The 16,016-nt window shown below is 39.2% G+C and overlaps 1 protein-coding gene across 1 annotated transcript in view; it reads left to right on the top strand.

The window, feature by feature from the left end:
• The first annotated feature begins 2,632 nt into the window (after positions 1-2,632).
• Positions 2,633-16,016, top strand: part of RORB (RAR related orphan receptor B) — a 78,069-nt gene continuing 64,685 nt past the window's right edge. The window contains exon 1 of the mRNA XM_027708418.1: positions 2,633-2,649. The gene's annotated coding sequence lies outside the window, so the exon portion shown is untranslated. The remainder of the gene's footprint in view (positions 2,650-16,016) is intronic.

Raw genomic sequence — 16,016 nt, 5'->3', positions numbered from 1 at the left:
CTGAATGTCATTCTTACTGACAGATAGTTTTTCTATAGCTTTTGGTAGTTAGGAAACAGCAAACATCTTAAAATTACAAATCCTTCCTTTCAGTTTCCTCAAAACTGTTTTCATAAAGAGCTGCCAAATCAGCATCTTAGAAGATAAACCATCTAATTAAGGAAACTTCTGAACAAGTTTACTTCTTTTATTTTAATATATTTTAATATATTTTCTTATATTTACTCCCTATTCCTCAGCTGCTGCTTTTGAAATTTGGCATATGCCTATCTGGCTAATATACTGTAAAAATAATATGTTTATAATTTTAAATATTTGATTACCAATGAATATTAAAAAATTAGAAGACTAATGAGAAAATTAAGAATTCTCTTTTTAGAGCAATATTGTGTCGGGTGTACAGTAAATAAGACCTCAGGCCAAACACTGAACAACTAGCAGAAAACAACCTATTGACTCATTGTTTTTCGATGAACACCATCCACCCTATGTATAATGTGGAGTTCTGTGGAGAACATGTTATTCAATGTTGTAATTCACAGCTGTATCATAATGCATGCACACCAGAGGGGTAAATTGTTTCTGGTATTTACTGTCTTCAGAGAGTTGGAACCGTCTTCTTGTGTGTGTGTTGTGTACATTTTGTAGTGTGAATGATAACACTATAAGACCAGGAGATGGTTTGATGTGGTTGAAGTATTCAATCAGGAAGACTTGTAAAATACAGTATTTTGCTTAACCAGTGAATCAGATGATATTCTGCATTTTCCACTGATGAAGAATAATGCAAGAGGAGACTAGAGCTGCAAAGCTTTTAATTTCTATTCTAGTGTTTTAAATTCATGATTGCCTTGGGGCAAATCGCTTTATCAGCCTCTGATCTTGGTTATGCTGGTAAGCCTGAAGTAATTCAATCCAAAACAAAGGAATTGAACTCAATTTATATGACCCCAACAGATCAAAATCTATCTCTAAAAGTGCAATGTAACAGCTAAAGGGGGTATAATTACTATTTGCTTTATTTAATCCATCAAATTTTTACTGTCCTCACATAGAATTTCTGTAATTATTATTGAGTTTTAACCTTTGCTTGTTTAACCTTTGCCCTCTACAAGATGGCAAAACAAATAGTTTTGGAGGAGAAGAGAGTACTTTCTTTCCTGTTCCAACAGTATTTCAAAGATAAGATGCTATTTGAAATATCTTCTCTAGAGAGAATTGTTTGGGGTAAGTATCTGGGATTGCATTGAAAACAATTAAATCATAGCATCCTGCCATCCTTGAGTATATTGCATTGAAACCTAAGTGCTTCATTTTGTTTTCGTATAGTGATTACTTTAGGTTTTTCCTTTCAACTTTGTGGAAAGTTTCATTGTAGCCTAGGAGCTACATTTTGCATACAGTAAAGCCTTCCATCTATGAAAGGACTGCAAACAAGTAAAGCCTCACAAGTAAAGCCTGTCCTGAAGGAAGAAAAAATATCTATGATAATTAACACTTAAAATGACATAACCATTCAAGTGGCAGAGCTCCATGTTTTGGCTCTTACTTTCCAGATCTAGCTTTATCACTGCCTCAATGGAGATAAAAGGTCCAGAAAATAGCTTTAATTAAATCATGAATTATGAGTCTGTTTTAGCCCTCTGCTTAGAACAGCGACAAGTATGTACAATGTAGATAGTCCTGCAGAAAGTTTTAATTGCAGTAAACAGACTTTGATTGGGTCTAAAGCTGTAACAATGTGAGAGGAGGCAAAAAAAAGGTGGTGCCATTAATGTGGTTGCAAGCATACCGATGGTTAGGAGGTGGAAACGCCCTGACGGGTAGACACATTGGAGCCGTTTATAGAGGTAAGAGAATTACAAAGGGTTTTTCTCAGGGTTAAATCCTCTTCTGTTGAAGGATTAAGTTGCTGTAGTTAACCTGATCATAGGTAGGCAGCAGTGTGAGTAGCAATAATAAAGTAATTTTTCTTTTCTTATCCAGAACCAAAGAGGAACTGGGCTATAGTTGGATAACTACATATAAACCATATAATCCTTCTTCCTCCTCTGCTTTGCTTCTCTCTACCTAAAATGTTAGTAACAAGTAGATAGCTGTTATGAAACAAATTCAAAGTAACAGGTTTGTTCATAATGTGGTAAATTTGGTAAACTATCTGAAAGAGTGTGATTTCTTGTTTAACTGAAAATGATTTTTGAAATGTTTCTTTATTATGACAAGTCCATGAGGAAAATCACTGATTCAGACTTGGTCCATATTCCAAAATGGAATTTTAAATTGTTGACTTCACTGTTAAATATTTTTGGAATCTTAGTCTGTTGCTATTAGCTAACTGATCTATTCTTCTCTGGAAGAAAGGCTGCATCTCCCTATAAACTAAGTGAGCATTGTGAATGGGTAGCTCTGGCAGCATTTTAAATGTATTGATCAATAGATTTATTTTATTAGTACTGCTGGTAAGAGAGACTTGAATTTTGCTTTTTCATGATTGCATCCACACAAGACTGCAAATAAAGAAAGGGATGCTTCCCATTCCCACTGAGACTGCAAGCCTCAATACCAGTATAAAATGGGGTCTGGAGGGAAGCTAGGGCAGGAGACTCTCTCCAGGCAGTTGAAGCTGAAGCTGAGACGTAGTAAAAACAGGTAGGCAAATTAGGATTTGACCGTGGCTGTTAGAGGGAAGGTTCAACAGCAGATTTCCTGGGCTCCGTATTGCATGCTGATTGTGCAAGGCCTCTGGGGTGGTCCAGATTAGACCTTGTATAAGGCCCCAGACACGCCTCACAAGCTCATAGAAGGGATTTTACATCAAAAAGATATAAGACCCCAAAACCTGCCTGACAGATTTATTTAAGGGGCCCTCAATTGTTTTATACTTTGAGGCCACACATGGGAAAAATGCTACAACTTTTTCCAGGTCAAAGTAACGCACTTTTACTGGCAAACTTCAGAAAATAAGGGAACTTGGCAAAAGTTTAAAGCAAACATTCAAATCAACATAAAGCACTTCACAAAGCAGTGACTTAGCAAATTGCAAGCCATACAGTTTTAAGTTACCCAAATATCAAGAAAAGGGAATTAGGAGAAGAAGCAGCAGTAAAGAGAGAGAGAGAGAAGACAGACAGACAAAAAATTATAGCTCCCACCTTAGTTCACACATAGAACCAGCTAAGCCCAAGCGAAGAAAGACAGGGCCACAATCACATAGAGGTTTTGTGCTGTGATTTTTACCTGCTCTGGCCTCCTGTGGCCACCCCCCTCCCCCCACGTGGGGCTTCTGGTCTGCCAACCTTTCTGGGGCTGAGTTCCAGGGGCTCTAGGTGGTGTGGTGTGGGATTTCAGGTCTGCCAATGGCCTTTCTGGGGCTGGGTTAGGGGCTCGGGAGGGGGTGGTGGTGTGGGGCAGTGCTTCTGGTGTGCCAATTACTGACAGCTGCACTAGAGGCTCTCAAGGAGGAGGGTATGAGCAGAGCACAGTTGCACCTTGGCAGAACCTGACCTGCCCCTTCTCACAGATACCGACTTGTTTTGAGCCAGTAACTTTTTTTGATTCTCTCATATCTTGCTTCTCAGTTATCAAGCTCTGCCGTGTGCTTTAGAAACTGCAAGTATTATTCTGTGTTCAAAATCAATACTGGAATGACAGATTCTTGGTGCTGCCTGTACTACAACTTTGTATATTCCCTTGTTTAGTTGACATAAAAGGCTGCAGTGACTCCTCTGGATCTTGACAACATGATCCACCAGATTCCTGGACACTTAGCAAAAAAATTGCTGAAAGAGTTTGCCAGTGCTCCTAGAGCTAGGGATAAAACCAGTCTTGTCTCCTTCCTGTACATCTCCCTGTTTGGAAAGAGATGTTTAGGCAAACATGCCTCTCTAATTCAGATTTACTAGCCCTTTCAAATTCAGACTGTTCTTCCTCAGATAGAAAATAAAGCAAGTTAAACAGCATTTTGAGGTGCATTAAAATGGAATCTAGGAGTTGAAGTAGTCAAATGTGATTAAATGTGGAATGGCAGTTTGACCCCATTTGCCTACTACTGTAGTTATGACTGAGCCCACCCTCTGGTAAATGTTCAGTGCCATCATTTCACTAGGAGTTATTAAAATTCATCACCTATAAAATATTAAGTGTGCAAATACTATGAACCCTCAAAGTTCACTCTGTCTTAGACAGTGGGTCTGGGTGTACTTTTTTCTCCAGAATGGCAGGAAGCCTTGGGTATTTTGAACTGTTCTTAAAATTATCTGTGTTGGTCACTGAGTTGTTCTTAAATCTTTTTCTTGCAGTACTGAAAATGTGGTAAGAGCTGTGCAAAAGTGAGCTGTTGGGACCTCTGTTCTTTCTGAAATGCAGGGGTTTAATTTTTTTACTATATGATATGACTGAGAAGTACTAATAAGCAATGTTGGATGGATTTTGTTGCAGATTGTTTTCGTTTCTCGACTTTTTCCCATATCACCAAGAATTTGTAATATACTAAATCATTATCGTCTCTTCTTCATACTTCTTAAATATTTTTCTTGTTTGGATGACTTTTGTTTTTGTATCTATTTCTGTGTAGGTCAGCTCTCAAAGCAATTAATTTATTAAACTGTTAACTTGAGTTCGGTTACCATGTCAGTTGAAAATAAAAGAGGTTTGTTGTTTGGATATTTTTTTTTTATTATTACTTGATAGCAACTTAGAGAATTTCTAAAATAAACAGGTGATGATCTGTTTTGTATGTGAAACTGTTCAGAACGAATGTGTACCTAAGGGACTGAGGGTCAGGATATTGTTAGGCAGATGAAGATCCTTTTACATCCCACTACCCTTTCATTTGATCTAATAGAAACAAGCATCCTTTTCATGAGATTTGAATGAGGACTCAGAACTTGGCCAATATACATATAATTAATCTATAGGACTCTACTTAATATGTAGGCAAGAATCAAAATTGCCTAATTTCATTGTACAGACTCAGTCTACATGCATGGTAGCATAAATAACAACTGTGCTAAGAAATAATCATTGGATGGTTAGTAGAATTGAATTTGTGGTTGCAGTGATAAACACAGAAATCACTGTGTATTTACACTTTCATATGTACAAATACACTCTTTGTAAGGGAGGGAACATGGATACAAGTGGAAATCAAATACACTGGCTGGCTTTTGCATCACTGGGGTCGATACTCTGTGAAAATACAACTCATGACATGTATGACAGCTACTCGTACACCCCAATAAGTGTACGATTAGTTGTCATGGCATGTAGCTTTTGTAATATATGTCAGTCTTTTACAGTTTTACAGTACATCTGATTGGTTACAGGCAATACAAATGCATGTGCCCTTGTACAGCTGGCACTCTAATTTTTAGTTTAATGACTTCTGCTTTTAATATTTAATTAGCTGTTTTTCTATGGTAGGCATAAGATAATTTTTTTTCTTAGATATGTGATTTGGCCTCATTTCAGAAGCAAGTAAATAAAAAATGGGCTACCTTTAAAATGTTGAGTCCGTGAACATCCTGTATTTTTTAAATTCTCCATAGGATATAACAGTGGATGAAAAAAATTATCTTTTAGTGCTTTCAGTACTCATTGTGATGTATTTTTTACCAAACAAGGTCATGTCTATGAAACTGGAGTGTTGTACTATGTACTGTGAGCTTTAATGAGGTCTATTCTCATTGTAGACCTAGGGACAAACTGGAAAAAAGCAACCATCTAGTGAGGGCTGAGGACATGTAGAAGAGACTATTATAGTTGTCACTGCTGTTGCTTAATTTCAGAACTCGACAGTTTATTTTTGTCACCGCTCAAATGCAAGGCATTTTGTTAACATTCTGTGCTGCTATGGCTATGATTTTTAACTAAAGAAAAAAAAATTCTTATAGCTTCCCGGACTTGAGCAGAATTGCTTACATAGTTCTAGCCACATTTCACCTGCCTGAGCAAAAAGCATGTCATGTAGTGCAACTGATACTAGTAATTTTTATGTTAAAAACTTCACTACAGGTCAAGTCTGTAGTTGCTGTCAAGAAAACTGAGACTTACATATTATGCGGCTGAGTCCGCTAAGTGAAGGACAGTTATTTGATCTCTGCAGGTCAACTACATAATTACTGAGAATTTCATGCCAAGGAAGGGGATGCGACACATGACAGAGGAATGTAACAGAGTGTATGTAACAGATAAATTGGACACATGACAGAGGAATGTAACAGAGTGTGTGTATCCTCTGTGAATGTAACAGAGGATGTCACCAAGGCTTTAAAACTCCTATTTTAAAGGCACTATCCAGGTATTAGTATATAGCACTAATAATATAAAAAAGGACCCACTGGAACCCCCATGAGTATTTGTTGTACAAAGCTACTGGTGACAAATGAACTCTGTTTTTAAGTGAGTGCATTTGGAATGGTAGTTATCGAGAGAAAAAATGCATGTGTAGCTTTACAATGCTATTTTTTGTGAGGATTTTTAGAGAAAAACTGAACTTCAGCAAAGTTTTACATATTAACACTGGCAAGTGTAGCCAATGCTACTAAGGTTTGTTGTGTACAGAAGATTAAGGATGGCAGGAGCTACCCAGTAGCGAGGGAAAATATGCTAAATAGAGTATCTATAGAGTGCTTTTTATTATTGCACAGATTTATGGATGGGAGGGAGGATAAGGTAGCTCACCATTAACCTTTTGCAGAACAACAAATTCACCACATTCTATATGTCTGTCTCAAAATAGCTAGACCACAGACAATAAAGATGGTTGCATTTTGCTTTCCAAGTGATTTGTGTATCCACTGTTATACAATCTAAGCCAGTCAGTTGAATTTCTTTAATCTATTTTAATTATTCCAGGAAAATTCAGTTAGGCCCCACTTAAAAACGGTAACTTACAATATGGGTGACTTCATAGAAATTTCATAGAATATTCTGAGTTGGAAGGGTCCTACAAGGATCACTGAGTCTGACTCTTAAGTGAATGGCCCATACAGGGATCAAAACCACAACCTTAAGGTTAGTAGCACTGTGCTCTAATCAACTGAGCTAATTTCAGGACTTGTAGACATTTATGTTTACACTGTCGGAACTGATGCTCCTTTCCTACCCAGCCTAAAGGCAATAATCAGTTATTGCACTGGGGAAACAAGATCTGTGTCGTTGCTTAGCAGAATTTCAGTGACACAAGGATTAAAACCAGCTTCAGATTCACACTGTAATTATAAAGAAAATATTTACATCCTGTGAAGAAGCAGTGATTTTCACTGGAAGAAAATATAAAGGAGAGAATGTTACTTAAAATATGTGGGAATGACATTTATCCGTGAATGAATATCATCGCTGAGAGCCAACTTCATAACAGAGGAACACTGTAGAAAGATATGCCATGCAGAGCAGAGAAAAAAGTTACTTATCAGGAGAAAAAATAAAAAAAAAAATTCATACTGACAAATGTAGAAAAGGAAAGCACATTTTTTACATGAAAAAATTACAGTACCTTTTCAAGCAAGGAAGCATTTCAATCCACATCTAGAAAAAGTATTTTGGTTTTGGAGTTTCCTAAGTAATTCCAAAAGTACATAAGCTGAAACAATGTGTTTTGATATTTAAAAAACACTTTGTGCTTTTAAAGAGAAAAAAAAAAGAAAAAAAGATAACTTAGGTTGAAACTGGATTTGGTAATACTCTTGTTCAGCTGTCAAGCCAAAAATCAAGTCTTTTATTCTTTTCTGCAAAAGGAGAGACTAAAGAAGTGTCTTGCTCCCTACCACCAGGAACATGAGCAGCAGAGAATTATTTTGGTTTATCAAACCTGATTTCCTTTTATGACAAGGTAACTCACCTAGTTGACCAAGGGGAGCCAGTTGGTGTTATCTTTTTGGATTTCAGTAGAGCTTTTGATACCATCTCTCCCAGGATCCTTCTGGACAAAATGTCCAGCACACAACTGGATAAGCAGATCATGTGAAGGGTAAGCAATTGGCTCACAGGTCAAGCACAGAGGGTGATACTGACTGGGGTAACATCAGACTGGTGACCTCTCACTAGTGGGGTTCCACAGGGCTCCATCCTTGGCCCAGTGCTCTTCAACATCTTCGTAAGTGACTTGGATGCAGGACTGGAAGGGATACTAAGCAAGATTGCAGATGACACAAAACTGGGAGGAGCTGTTCACTGCCTTGAAGGCAGGGAGGCCCTGCAGAGAGACCTCGACAAATGAGAGGACTGGACAATCACCAACCATAGGAAGTTCAACAAGGGGAAGTGGCAGATTCTGCACCTGGGATGGGGCAGCCCTGGATGTTCATATAGACTAGGGAATGAGATGCTGGAAAGCAGTGCCATGGAAAGGGACCTGGGGGTCCTGGCAGCCAGGAGGGCCAACCGTGTCTGGGGACATCAGGCAAAGCATCGCCAGCCAGTCAAGGGAGGGGATTGTCCCACTCTGCTGGGCGGCCTCACCTTGACTATTGTAGCAGTTTTGGGCACCACAATACAAAAAAGGTAATAAGCCATTAGAATGTCCAAAGGAGGGCAATGAAGATGGTGAAGGGCCTTGAGGGGAAGCCTTATGAGGAGTGGCTGAGGTCACTTGGTGTGTTTGGCCTGGAGAAGAGGAGACTGAGGGGAGACCTCATTGCAGTCTACAACTTCCTTGTGAGGGAAGGAGGAGGGGCAGGCACTGATCACTTCTCTTTGGTGACCAGTGACAGGGACCGAAGGAATGGCCTGAAGTTGTGTCAGGGGAAGGGTTAGGTTGGAAATGAGAAAGAGATTCTCCTCCCAGAGGTTGTTTAGACCCTGAAACAGGCTCCCCAGGGAAGTGGTCACAGCACCAAGCCTGACGGAGTTCAAGAAGCTTTTGGATGATACTCTCAGGCACATGGTGTGACTCTTGGGGATAGTCCTGTGCAGGGCCCAGAGTTGTACTCAATGATGCTTGTGGGTCCCTTACAAGTCAGCATATCCTGTGATTCTGTGATTTATCATAATTACCCTCAGGAAACTGTCTTGATGTTATTAAGTCTGAAGATTGAGGACCTTTTGTAAATTATATGTCATCATGGCTAGGCTTCGCGAACGAAGATTTGGGAAGGGCTCTACCCACGTTTGTTGCAAGCGCATTGGTGTCTAAAAAGGCCTATACGAGAAAGGCATGTCCGGTTGCAAAAGGCACAGCAGAAAGACTCCTTAGATGGTATATTCTGCAAGACTCGATTCTTTCTGTATTGTCTTTTCTCCTCAAGGGTGATCCTGCGTGCTTTCTCAAAAGCATCAGCAGCGTTATAGATGGTGTGTCTCCAGGCCTCCCGATTGGAGGCCAGAGTAGACCAGTTATGGTGGTCAATGTGGCCAAGGCTGAGATGTTGTTTCAGGGAGTCCTCTTCTTCGGGGCTCCTCTCTTGCGGCTTGCCGGTGGCAAGTTCACCATAAAGCAGGATCTTAGGGAGGCGGTGGTCCTTCATCCTGGAGATGTGCCCTGCCCATCGCAGCTGTGTTCTCAGTAACATGGCCTCAATACTTGTGACTGCTGCTTGTTCAAGAGCAGATGTATTGGTCACATAATCTGACCAGTGGATATTTAGGATTGTACGGAGCCAGCGTTGATGGAAGCATTCTAGGAGACGCAGGTGGTGGCGGCAGATGACCCATGAGTCAGATGTGTATAAGAGAGCAGACAGCACTATGGCTCTGTAAACACTGATCTTTGTACTTTTCTTCAGGTGTTTATTTCGCCAGACTCTTTTATGAAGCTTTCCGAAAGCATTATATGCCTTTGCTAATCTGTTGTCTATCTCCCTGTCAGTCTTACCGTTCGAGGAGATGAGGCTGCCTAGGTAATTAAACTACTGGACTGATTTGAGTTCTGATTGGCCAATGGTGATGTGGGGATAATGGGGGACTTCCTGAGGTGCAGGTTGATGAAGAACTTCTGTCTTCTTTAAACTGACTTCCAGCCCAAAGAGCTCAGTATGTATTTTTATATATATTCATATGTGTGTATTTAGATGATTAGATGTTTAGATACATTTTTTTGTCATTTAGGTTTTTTTTCATATAAACTGTTTTAAATTCGGGGGGGTTTTTTGTAAATTGTTACACTTCCTTTTGCAGCATGTTAATACTGGCAGTCAGACATAGAACATAATGTGTTAAATAATACTTCATTTGACCCTGTAGGTATTTCACTGTCTAACAGTGAAGCATGAAATGTTTCTTAGGTCTCTGTTTCTCTGCCCACTGCTTGCATATTTGGGTTGGGAAATGCTGGGGGAAACCTCAAGAAAACCCAAGTAAGTGCTCAGGGCAGGGATTGTGTAAGCCATCACCTTACTCTCAGGTTCTACTTCTCTGTTCCTTCTCCCATCTTAAAACTCAGAAAGTGAAAACAAGACACCAGAAATTACCTATATCAGTCCATTAAATTCCTGGATTGCTTGAGTTATTTATATGAAGTTTGTGCCTCTGGAAATGGACATGAAAGTACTTTCTAAAAGTCTTTGATGTGACTAGGATTTGCGTTTATTCTTGCCTAGTGCACAAGGTTACCTAAAACATTGTGGGAAATGGCAGTGACGTGCTGTCTGAAAGGACCTCATGAAGATCACCTTGAATATGACTACAGCAATGAGAGAGTAGATATTATCAAAGACCAAACATAAATGAATGTGGTACTTTGTACTTTAACGGAGAACATTTAATCAGCACAATCATGTAGGGTTATCTAAATCTGTCAAAGTGTAAAGCTAGTCAAGAATATATTTTGTTGTCATTATCATTTTATTCACATTTGCTCTATTTCTCTCCCTGGAGTTTTGACACTTTCAAGAAAATTTTAAAATGCAAAAGGCTGTTCAGCCAAGCTCACTTGTGATCTGTGTTGGACTTTCATCATCCCTCTGGTTTTGCACTGGGGTAAATAAATACCATAGGCAATAAATGTGCTCCCATGTGTTGTTATCGGTGGACTAGATTTTTCTTTGCTATATACTTTTAAAGATACCTATGCATTTTTAATATAATTAAACAATAAAATAAGAGCACAGCTTTCACTCTGAAGTTTCAATCTGAAAGGATTGGCTAAGCAGGACTTTCTCTCGTGAACCCATGCTGACTATGACCAATGATTGCATTGTGTCTCAAATGAATTCATATAATCATAGAGTGCTTTGGTGTGGAAGGGACCTTAAAGATTATCTAGTTCCAAGCCCCCCGCTGTGGGCAGGGTTACCTTCCACTAGACCAGGTGTCTCAAAGCCCCATCCAACCTGGCCTTGAACACTTTCAGGGATGAGGCATCCACAACTTCCCTGGGCAACATTTTTTATCAGGCACAGGTAATACATAATTCTCATATAATACATACTTATTCTAATATAATGTTCAGTATCTATGTTGAAATACATACTTTTGTCTGCTGAGTACTGAAACACATCTGCTTTATCTCTTGAGAAAGTAGTTTTGAGCAGAATTTTATTGTTCATATAGAACTTAATGTAAGTAGCTGCATTTGTTCCTAAATAGCATTTTAATAGCAATTTTTGTAAAGGTTCCGTTTTTATAAGAAGTCCTTTGGAATAAACAGCATAAATATATTTGTAAATTATATCAAACTAGATTAAATTGTTTACTAAATTGTTAGAGCCTTTTCTCAAATCTTTTCTTTCCTTGTTTCACCTAAAGAAAATCTCTAGTAGTTATAACTTGTTTCCTTAGGACTGAAATCTCACAAACAGGTATTTTATTTTTTTTTAATGATAGAGTATTTTTAGGTTATTTTTGTGCAAATTGCAGATCATTTTTTCTTTTAAGATTGTTCTTTATCCTATTCATCCCATGATTTGGATTTTGTAGCATTTCTCCCTCATCTACTGGATTATTCTTCGAAGCCTGCATAACACTTAAGCTTCTTTTCACAATAATATTTCTGTATGGAATATCTATTTTAGTCAAGATTTGATACAAAAATCACACAAAACTAAATTATTATTTGATTATTTAGATAACATTTCAAGCAATTTACAATAGACTGCTTATACTGGGAGAAGCATCCACTGTAAATGAACCATTTTAAGACATTCTTTGAAAAAGACAGTACAGAAAGAGAAAGCATTTGCCATATTTCCTCCACTGTTCAGAACTTTCTGCTTCTTTCAAAGTTTCTAAATAGTGTCTAAATACCACCAGGGATGCTTTTCTTGCCATTCTTCTAGGGTAAATGAAAATTTAATATATTTCACTTGGGCCTTTTTCTAACACCATATCAATAAACTGTGGCCCATGTTCAGGTCATGATTAGCATGAACTTGTCAATCTGTCTCTGACAATTAAGCTGATTTTATGCAGTGATGATTTAAATTACCATTTTTCCCTTTTGCTCTTTGAGATCATTCTGCTTCCCTTTAGACCAGGTTCTGCTTATGAATGTTTTTAAATCTGGGCTGTTATTATTAGTACTCTGTATAAATATACTCTGGGATTTTTGTTTGGTTTTGTTTGGTTTTTTATCATGAAAAATACAATTTTTGAAACAAAAAAAAGTGAAGCAAAATAAAGAAGGTTATTTCTGAATACTGGAGGGGGAAAGACAAAATGATTGTACTCACTCTACTGGTCAGGTTCTGTTGTGGTATCTTATTCAAGTTGAATGACCTATTACTTTGTATATATTTCCTGCAAATCAAGTTTTGGCACTAGTCACTAGTTCTTTGAGAAAATAATTTATTTTCAAAGTCTGTCTTTAAGGGTGGAGATTGAAACAAGCCATGCAGGACCAGTTAAGTAGCTGACACTACAGAAGGCATTCATGCTAGCTATAATTTATTGGTAGCTATACAGGCATATTCCTAAAACCTTCTCTTCCCAGCTTAACTTTCCGTGTTGGTCCAATGCCATGTAACTCATTGTAGACATCAAGCACATGCTCCTTGTGAAAATGCCATTCATTTCACTCCATCTAAGTATCCTGGTGTTAAGTAGACCACTCCAGCACAGGTTTTTTTTACAATTGCCATTAGTATTTCCCTTTGCTCTGTTTTTCTATCTAAGAAGAACTCAAATGGCTGAAACACTTACATAGTTCTCTTCCTCCTATTTTTGTCTTGCTCAGTGCTTCCCAACAAACTTAATCACAATATTTGCTTAAAGAAAAAAGTGAATTAGTGAGACATAGTTATTTCTTTTCATGGGATGCATATGTTTATCATGCAGTACCATGTTGTGAGATAAATTTGTCTCATCTCCTAACAATATTGATGACAAGTTGTCCTGGTTCTAGCCAGGACAGGGTAATTTTTGCTCTACCCAGGAGGGGGCATGGCTAGGTGACATGTCACCTCATGTCATTACCAGGGGCTGGGGAAAGGAAGTCTCTTCTGAGGAGAAGGGTATCCTTCTAGTTGAGAAAGTGTGGCAGGGGGAGCTGTCAGGTATTGTCTGTTGTTGGGGGGGTAAGGAGGGGGCAGATGGTTCTTGTGAATCACTTCTGTTCTTGTACCCTCTGTCATTAGTATGGTTGGTGTTACTGTTCACTTTCTTATCTCGTTGCTGTTTCCAGTAAATTGTTCTTATCTCAACCTGTTTGTCTTCAGCTTTTGTGCCTCCAATTCCCCTCTCCAGTGCACTGCAGGAGAGAGGAGAGGGGGAGTGGCATGTGATTTTAACAGGAGTACTAAATTGGAGAATACCACTCCTAAACCATGACACAAGTGGTTGTTCAGATGCACTAAATGTTTATTTTAAAATGCTTGGGAAAAAACAATAACTTTGTTCTGGTACATATAGATGTAAGATTATGACTATGAACATAATTGTCCTTTGTCTATTCTCAGACAATAGAAATAAAATATTTCAGTGTGACACTACAAGCTTCAAACTACATGATATATGCTTCGCCTCCATTGTGTGCATTCCTTTCATGAGTTCTGTACTCAGAAATTACAGTGTGTTAAGCTTGATGTTTATCTCATTGAGAATTTTACACTTAGGATGTCCAGAGAGACATGAGGTGTACCTGTCAATGCACAGTAAAGGTACCTCAGAAGCTGAAATTTCCTGTGTGCCAAGCAAGCAATGCATAATGTGTCTAATTTACATAAGTTACCTACATTACACACTAGTTGAATTACTTCTTTAAAGTTGCCCATACTATATCTGTCAAGGATTATAAACTGCTTACAGATGTGACTGTATGGCATTTGTTCACTTATGGGTCCAAAGTACTCTAGGCACTCACAAACCAGCATTATATCTTGGAGCTGTGAATTTTGTATTTTGTATTCGGATCTCCACAATGGGTGAAAAATGCATACAATCTGATGATACAAAACTGGGCTGATACACCTGAAGGCAGTGCTGCCATTCAGTAGGTCCTTGATAGGCTGGAAAATTGGCTGGAGAGAAACCTAATGAGGTTCAACAAAGGCAAGTGTAGGGTCGTGCACCTGGGGAGGAATAACCTCAAGTACCAGTACCGGCTGGGGGCTGACCTATTAGAGAGTAGCTCTGCAGAGAAGGACCCAGAAGTTTTGGTGAGTGACAAGTTTACCATGAGCTGGCCTTGAGGCCAGGAGGGCCAGTGGTATCCTGGGATACGTTGGGAAGAGTGTGGCCAGCGGATGATCCTCCCCCTCTACTCGGCCTTAGTGAGACCACATCTGGAGTACTGTGTCCAGTTCTGAGCTGCTCGGTAGCTTATGAGACAGGGAAGCAAGAAGACAAGGAGCTATTGGAGAGGGTCCAGTAGAGACCCGTGAAGATAATTAGGGATCTGGAGTATCTGTCTTATGAGGAAAGACTGGGAGCTGGGCCTGTTTTGCCTAGAGACTCATAGAATCATGTTAAGAATGTTAAAATGTTAGAATGGACCTTAAAGTTCCAACCCCCCCTGCCATGGACAGGGACATTTCCCACTAAACCAGATTGCTCAAGGCCTTATCCAACCTGGCCTTGAAAACTGCCAGCGTTGGGGCATCCACAGCCTCCTTGGGCAACCTCTTCCAGTGTCTCACCACACTCATGGTAAAGAATTTCCTCCTAATATCTAGCTTAAATTTCCCCTCTTTCAATCAGTACCCATTACTCCTTGTCCTATCACTACAGTTTCTGATGAAGAGTCCCTCTTCGACTTCTTTGAAGGCTCCCTTCAGATATGGGAAGGTTGCTATGAGGTCTCCATGCAACTTTCTCTTCTCCAGGCTGAATAGCCCCAACTCTCTCAGCCTTCATAGGGGAGGTGCTCCAGTTCTCTTATCAACTTTGTGGCCATTCTCAGGACTTGCTCCAACAGTTCCCTGTCCTTCCTATGGTTGAGGCATCAGAACTGTATGCAGTACTCCAGGTGGGATTTTATGAGAGCAGAGTTGAGGGGGAGAATCACCTTCTTCAGCCTTTTGGCCCCACTCTGTTTGATGCAGCCCAGGAGTCTACACTGCTGGCTCGTGTTGAGTTTTTTATCAACCGTCGGAAGAAAGCACTGAGAGGAGACTTCATTAATGCATATAAATACCTCAAAAGCAGGTGTTAAGAGAATGGTGCCAGATTCTTTTCAGTGGTGCCCAGAGACAGGAGAAGCAATGACCACAAAACTAAAACGCAGGAAGTTCCACCTCAGCATTAGGAAGAATTTCTTTTGCATTGAGAGTGGCAGAGCACTGGAACAGACTTCTCAGGGAGGTCATGGAGTGTCCCTCTCTGGAAACATTCAAAACCCACCTAGATGCATTGTGTAAACTTCACTAGGTGACCCTGCCTTGGCAGGGAGGTTGGATTAGATGATCTCCAGAGATCCCTTCCAACCCCAACGATTCTGTGATTCTTTAATTTTGTTAACTGCATCTGTGCCGACAGCTTCTTATTATCAGTTCATTTAAATAAATGGCTACTTTGGATATATAATAAATGCACACAAGCATAGAAATATGGTTTTGAGACATTATTAGGCAAATAAAAGAGGTGCTGTTAACAATTCAAATTTACAAACATACTGACACCTTACTTGTATGCTAATATTATCATAA

Source organism: Neopelma chrysocephalum, unplaced genomic scaffold (genome assembly GCF_003984885.1).
Source record: "Neopelma chrysocephalum unplaced genomic scaffold, ASM398488v2 Primary Assembly neopelma1_96234, whole genome shotgun sequence".
Lineage (NCBI taxonomy): Eukaryota > Metazoa > Chordata > Aves > Passeriformes > Pipridae > Neopelma > Neopelma chrysocephalum.
The sequence above is the reverse complement of the archived record's forward strand: the minus strand, read 5'-3'. Positions and strand labels throughout refer to the sequence as shown.